At 38.0% G+C, this 7,814-nt stretch overlaps 1 long non-coding RNA gene across 2 annotated transcripts; it reads left to right on the top strand.

Annotated features, from left to right (window-relative positions):
• Positions 1-302: 302 nt before the first annotated feature.
• Positions 303-2,415, top strand: LOC125745110 (uncharacterized). 2 transcript variants are annotated; one of them, XR_007398570.1, is made up of 4 exons: positions 303-329; positions 653-717; positions 1,773-1,871; positions 2,002-2,415. It is a non-coding gene; the product is annotated as an uncharacterized LOC125745110 (long non-coding RNA). The 2 variants fall into 2 exon arrangements; XR_007398569.1 differs by lacking the exon at positions 303-329 and having other exon boundaries at positions 475-717.
• The last annotated feature ends 5,399 nt before the right edge of the window (positions 2,416-7,814 follow it).

Below are 7,814 nucleotides of genomic sequence, written 5' to 3'. Positions count from 1 at the left end.
CCAAAACTGTTGTTGTATCTTTATACCATTTCAGAGAATATCACTCATATCAATACATTAGATCATATGGTCCATGCATTTAGCCTTTCCAAAGTGCTGGGTTTTTTTTACCGACTATTCAACATATACATGAAAATTATGAAATTTATTAAATAAATATCACCATGGGTTCTTAGCAAGGTGGTGAAGATGTTATCTGTCAGATGTAACCAGTGCTTACACTACTGGTGGGAAAAGGATTGTGGGTGACAGGTTTGTCCTGTGGTTAACTGAGAGATCAACAGAATTCGACCCCAAACCTGCACTGTAAAAAGTGCTACACCCACAAAGTAGGTTTTATATATTTTAAATATTTGTAATCTAGTTTATTTTATTTGTTTTTTACTAAAAGGTCTCAATATACTTCCTCTTTACTTAAAATATATCAGTTTTTTACATAACTATATATTGTAAATAAAACAATTGCAATTTATTCAGGTTAGTTATTTGTATGTGGTTGTTGTGTACAAGAAATGTTATAAAAGTGAGTTGACATACACATTTTATTAGAGCAGCTGCCGATGTAGCATTTGTGTTCATCAAACTTAAATATTTAAAAATTATTGTAAGTTGGCATTATCCTTTTTTCACTGGCGGGGACTTTCCCACGCAGGTGCAGCATTTTTCTCGGCTGTTGTTCGCTGCAGCGGATCTGGATTTCAGGGACTGGTTAACACGGTAAGTTGAGCAATTTAACCAAATGATTGGTGATGTAAAGTCACGCAAAATCGCTACTCCACTAAGGAGCTGAGGTTAAGTTTGCAAGTTGTACTGTATAGCTAGCTATCCTGCACACATCGCACGCTAAGTTGGCTGCACAGTGTAGAAGCAGTGTGGTCTTGTAGGCAAGATGCCGGTTGAGACCGTGTTGTTAATATGAAGTTAAATAAGTGCTGTAGTCATGTATACTATGTGTTTCAAGGCTACGTTGGTTTTAATTTTACCAATAATATCACTTTTAATTGTAAGTTAGCGTTACTTTAAACTAGCGTAGAACTAATGTTAACCTGTTTTGTCTATGACGTTTGCCTTACAGTTTAATGTCAAATATTAGTTTAAGTTAACGTTAACTAAAGATTAAAAAATTTAATGAGCACATTCATACTACCCAGAGACTGATCATGAGACCCCCCCACCTCTCATTCTTTAAAAGACAACTACATGTAAGGCATTGTTCTAAAGGTAGCATAGTTTAAGGGGATAGTTAGCCCCCACAGTGAGTTAACATGACCTTGCTATTATGATGATCTAGTGTGAAAATGTATGCCCAAACATTCAGTGAAGTTACACTTCCTCTGTGTACTCCACGACTGTTCTATTGGTTAATAGACATGTTGGCTGCATATGTATGTAATTGCATAAGTAATGCAATTCCCTTGTCACCATTTTCCAAGACTGTGCCTTGCTTCTAAGCAGTCTCTTTACACATGAAAGGTCCACTAAAACTTGTTTAAGAAAGCATTTGAGGTGAGAAATAGACAATGTACTAATAGAAGCTTGATTCATATTAATGAACACAGCCTACTTGGACAGTTAAATCTCAAATTTGTGAATTGTCCCCTTGACGTTTTTGAGTAAACAACATGCACATGCAATATGCTTTTTTGTTTTGTTTTTTTGAAATGCCGGTGCTAGTGTGAGATCTTGTAGTACAGAGCTACATGTATAGTAGGACCTTTAACAGCAATCTGACATCAGGCTGTGAATTTTAATCAGATTTTACTTTTTAACAGGACCCATCTGCCTCTGTGGAGAAAAGGAGAGAAGTGGTCCTGAGATGCCTGATTGAGTATGTGGGGGAGAGACAGGAAGACCTCATCAGTGTCCACCACGTATGTATCGTGCTTAGAGCTACTTGTCTATTTTTCTGTTTGTATGTATTCATATTGTGAGGTATACATATTTATCTCATTACTTGTTTGTCTGACCAAACTCTTGATTCTTTTTTGTCTCCACCAATAGAGTCATGATGAAACAGAGGTGCACGCTGAGCTTGGCAGTTGCCCACTGAAAATTTACATATGCCATCAGCCCGACATGATTGGGATCATCATAGAAGGACAGCCTGTGGTCAGAGGTGTGCCAAACCTGTCGAAAGCATGCTGCCTCCTGTTTGGACTTACCTATGCCCTCGACCTCAAGTATCCCTCAAAAATGGTGTATACCTTTGTATATATATATATATATGTATGTATATATATTATATCTCTTTGTGGGATTGGACGCCATGCGTCCTAAGCCATCATCCAAGTATGCAAATCTCCTTACCAAGTTGTCTTAGATTATTTCTCAGTGGCATCTGACATTTATTGGCTGTTTTGTAGTCCCTGTTAAAAGTGAAACTGGTTGACATTGAATAAATGTTATTGTTTTCAATCTATCTTCCCATCTTTTTCTTCTTCAATTTAATTTGTAACTGTTTTTGACAAAGCCTGTTTATGTACAGTTAATCACTGTAGTACTTAGACTATATAGCCATTTAGATTTTTTTCTGAGGTTATAGGCAGGACTCAATTAAAATGTTTATTCACATTTGATTAGGTTAATTGTACTGAGAAAATAAAGTTAATAAAACCTAATTAAATGAGTACAGGTTACTTGTAGCAACCCATAAATAAGTTACCTGTACCAATAAAAGTAGGTTTATCTAACTGAGCAATACTAGTACTATTAGTTAACTCAACTTGATTTTGTTGTGTTTGTATTAAGTAATGTTACAGTGTTTATTACACTTAAAAAAGGCTGCAAGTTGACTCAACTTAAAACATCCAATGCAGCCACTTGCCTCACTTTTTATAAGTTAGATCTAGGTATTACTTTTTACAGTGTGGGAACTTTTGAAACAGGGTCAAAGGGATCATGATCTGTACTTTGTCGAGGCTAGTTTGTTTCTTTGATGAATATAAGATAAACCTAGGAAGGACAGAGGAATGACTATGGCCGTTTTATAAATGAATATATAAATTATGCAAGTAGTTGGTCCACAGGGAGGGAACTCCCTCTGAGAAAGAAAATGTATTTATGAGAGATTGGCTAGAAGCCTAGAGATGCATCACTTATATCCATCCATCCATTTTCCAAACCGCTTATCCTATTGGGTCGCGGGGGGTCCGGAGCCTATCCCGGAAGCAATGGGCACGAGGCAGGGAACAACCCAGGATGGGGGGCCAGCCCATCGCAGGGCACACTCACACACCATTCACTCACACATGCACACCTATGGGCAATTTAGCGACTCCAATTAGCCTCAGCATGTTTTTGGACTGTGGGGGGAAACCGGAGTACATGGAGGAAACCCCACGACGACATGGGGAGAACATGCAAACTCCGCACACATGTGACCGAGGCGGAGACTCGAACCCGGGTCCCAGAGGTGTGAGGCAACAGTGCTAACCACTGCACCACCATGCCGCCCTGCATCACTTATATATGTATTCATATTACGAAGTGAAAGCCTATGTATTAAGTAATTTGTTACATTTTGAGAAAAGAGATACTCGTAAGTAATATGTTATCGCATCCTTGAAGTTGCTCATGCGCTGATTAGAAGAAGACCTGGAATCAAACAAAAACTAATAGAAATCGTACTAAATCTATTAGAAAAGGGAAAGTAGCAGTGGAACTTCCTGGGGAGTAAATAAGTAGATTAGACAAACAGCTAGTGTATAATGGGGTGGAGCACAAAGCACATAGTGTGGGTCTTTACGAATATTTATGTTGTAAAAATTATTTAAGAATAATTTGTTTTCGGTAAGTTATAAAAAATCAAACAGCTGGTGTTCCTCGGATCTCATTCGGTATTTGTGCTCCGCCTGATTGTGCAGACATGACAGGAAGTCAACAGTATAGTGGACCAGTCTAATCAAAATTTTTGACACTTGCTAAATTTTTGCACACTTGCTAGACTCCTCTGGGAACTCATTCAAGACTGTTGGAAAACCATTTCAGGTGACTACCTCTTGAAGCTCATCGAGAGAACGCCAAGGGTGTGCAAAGCAGTAAACAGAGCAAAGGGTGGCTATTTTGAAGAAACTAGAATATAAAACATTTTTTCTGTCATGCCCGGCTCGTCCGCTCCTCATGTGTGCCACGCCCCCTGATTACCCGCGTGTGCTTCCCTGATCGTCTCCACCTGTGTCCGATTACTTTGATCAGTCCTGTCCTATTTAAGTCCTGGTCTTGCTTGTCTCCCCTGTCTGTCATTGTGGTTTGTAGGGTATTCGTGTGATTGATGTCTCCTGATTTCAGTTCCCTTAATAAACCCCGAGTTTTGCCCCGAATCCGACCTGTCTACTTGTTCCATACCTGCCAACCCGCACGATCGCCGCTCAGCACGCCCTCGATCATGACAGTTTTCAGTTATGTCACCTTTTTTTGTTAAGTACATAACTCCACATGTGTTCATTCATAGATTTGATGCCTTCAGTGAGAATCTACCAATGTAAATGGTCATGAAAATAAAGACACCACTGAATGAGAAGGTATGTCCAAACTTTTGGCCTGTACTGTATATTAGTCATAAATGCGCCTATGAGACGTGAAGCAACAATTTGTCCTCTGATATGTTTCTCATTATGTTGTATGGATTGCAATATTTTATGCTCAGCTGCGCTGTTGATATGCAAATTCAGTCTTCACACTCTGCTCTTATTGACAGAATGTGCCATCAGTGAAGATTGGCCATATTTATGCATGAAACCTCAGACAATATTGGCCAGTGTATCAGTTCCAATGTCCAAGCACAACACAACTTCATAAAGTCAAATTCACTCTCTCAAGTTCCTTTTCATAGTAGCACTGTATGTGGTGCCTGGCACATGGTGGAATTGCTATTTTTGTTGTGATTCCTGTATCTGCTCAATTTTGCCAACGCACTCCACTTACAAAAACACCATAGAGACGATTTATTATCATAAATTAATTTATGGGTAAAACTGTTCATTGTATAGAATTACTGTGAGCAACGTTTATGCTACATGCCACTGAGAATAGCCAGCAGCACCTCGGTGGATAAGGCCTGGTGGAACTTCGCCACACTGACACTTTCTTTCACTCAGCTGGATGTAGATAATGATGTGTACATGTGTAATAATGTGTCCTGCAGATACAGCAGCAGCAGCAGCGGCGGAGGTCAGTGACATTGTAGCAGATTTTGTAGCGAGTCTAAGCCTTCTTTGTCAAAACAAAATCGTACGTGTTCTTCCATTCAACGGCCTCCAATCTAAAGGAATACAGATGCATGGTGTCACGTTCACTCGGGAAGCGGGTGAACGAGCGGGCAGGTAACAGGCGGGCAGGCAAAAGAAGGGTAAACGGGGATTTATTTAGGCAACGGGGTGCAGGAAACATCTGACGCAGACTAACATCAATGACAGACAAGGGAAACAGGTAAGACCAGGACTTAAATAAGACAGGACCAATCAAAGTAAATGGACAAAGCTGGAGACGATCAGGGAAGCACACGTGGGTAATAAGGGGGCGTGGCACACACGAGGAGCGGACAAGCTGGGTCATGACACATGGCATTTTGAGACATAAATGGCTGAATTTTAAGGTCCAATGAGTCAACACGTTTATATGCAGCAAGGATGTTATCCTTAACGAAAACGAACATTATGAGAAAATAGTTTTGTTAATTGAAATAAAATAAGATACAAAAATAAAACTTTTATGAGAATTTAATGATAATTCTCAACATTACTTCTGAAACTACTGGAAATAAATGTCAAATAGTTTATCGTTTTAATACTATTTTGCTAAAGAAATTGTTTATCTTTAAATACCATTGATGATACTTTTGGATCATGTTTTGCACATTGAGGACATTTAGTATGTAATGTGCACTCTGTGTTAATGCAGGTTCTCCAAAGATCAGACACTTAAAATAGCTGCAACTTTTAATCTATAGTGATCAGTTACTAAAACTTAAACTGAAAATATATAAAATCTAAATACTAATATATCTTTGAAATATAAACTAACAAAATCACACTGAAAACTAACTACATGTATACTGGATTTTTTTTAATAAAAATTGGAAATAAAATAAAAACCAAATTCAAAGATCAAACCTATAACAACACTATGCACTGTTCCCACGGAAAGTGCGGCTGCTAATTTAGATAAAAATTAAGCTGTACCGTGTATTACTGATAATCTGAGATTTCGTATAACGTTCTTTTTTTTAAACATTATTGTCTTAACTTTTGTATCCAGAGGTGTACAACATCATCATACGGTATTTCAAACAAAGCAACTTTAAATTTCTCAAATACGGCGTAATTATTTAAGTGTGAGATTTGAAAATCCTCCAGAAAACCTTAGTTTCATACTGATGTCATCATTCATCATTTCAAATTTGAGTATCAAAACAGTAAATCACATTCCATTAAAATCTTTGTATGGTACTACGTGACTTTGATAAGTCATTCGATAGCAATGCACTACAGCAGTACATAACACGCAACGTCAGTGAAATCTGAAAGCTGATGTTAATATCTAGGGTACTGCCCTGGATATCTGCAAACTTTCTGGCAAGTGTGAGACTTACATTCATCTATGTGTTATTACAGTACATGTCCAAACGGTTAAATAACATAAGCATTTAATTTCACAAATTTTGCAGGGCTAACAAGGCATTGAAACTACTCCCTTTCCATCCATTCTCATTCTTCGCTGTGGCATATGACCGGAAATGGATTTACAAGCCGCTGATCTACTACCGGTTTCTCGGGGCGAATCTGTCTGCAGATCCGTGAAGCTTCGCTGATTGAGAAACCATGGGCAGCTGGTGATGTTCATGTTGCTGTAAATATGACGAAACCTCAAATAAATAGACATTTGAACGCGTTTTCTCTCGCATCAAAACTTACTGGATAGTCTAAATTAGGCTAATACTGGCATGGTCGTAATTTGATTGACGATTATTTGGAAATTATGGACTTTGTATCTCATTTTATCCTGGCTGGTAATAGAGCCAAGCGAGATACTTTGTTTCCACTGCAACTATGTTCGTGGAATGTTATTAACAGATTTGAAATAAAACTTATCACAGCAAAACAAAACAAACAAAAAAAAATGTCTATCTCTGGTGTTATGTTTTTGCTGCCCTCTTTTGGGGACATCAAAATGTATTTGCATTTGCATTCCGATACAGCAAAATTAGCATTTTTGTTCAGTGTGTTCGTCAAGAATAAAAGTCTGAAATGTAAAATCTAGCAGAATATGTTGAATTTAGAAAAAGATATCAGGAAAAATATAGTCCACCTCTCTAAATAAGAATATGTCAGAGCTATGAATATTGATGTGTATTGGGTGTGTGTGAAACAGATACATTCTCTGTGCTGAAATGTGAAGCTAAAGATCCCAAATCTGGCAATGTGCTCCATAGTCATGCCCTGCTAATGCGTGCAAACAGTGGTTTTCCAGTATGTTACTATATATGGTTTATGACACATAAAGAAAGCAGTTTTATTATATAATTATAAAAATTACCTGGTGTAATATGTACCAACATGCTGTGATACAGACATTTTTGTCACAGAACTGGAAATACTACACGATAAAGCAAAAACGAAAAAGGGGGTCTTACATGATTGCTTCTGCAAAACATTCATGTTCATAAGGCCTCAGTCTCCACATTCTTCTTGAGTTTAGGGCATCTTGAGGTTCAGCTACGAAAACATAAAGCCAAGTTTAAAAGTACTTGTGGTTTTAACAGGATAGTTCAGTTCACGTTGTTTTATTGGCCATGTGCAACAGGTTCACTGGAATTC

The sequence above is a fragment of the Brienomyrus brachyistius genome, chromosome 6, assembly GCF_023856365.1.
Source record: "Brienomyrus brachyistius isolate T26 chromosome 6, BBRACH_0.4, whole genome shotgun sequence".
In the NCBI taxonomy this organism is placed as follows: Eukaryota; Metazoa; Chordata; class Actinopteri; order Osteoglossiformes; family Mormyridae; genus Brienomyrus; species Brienomyrus brachyistius.
The sequence above is the reverse complement of the archived record's forward strand: the minus strand, read 5'-3'. Positions and strand labels throughout refer to the sequence as shown.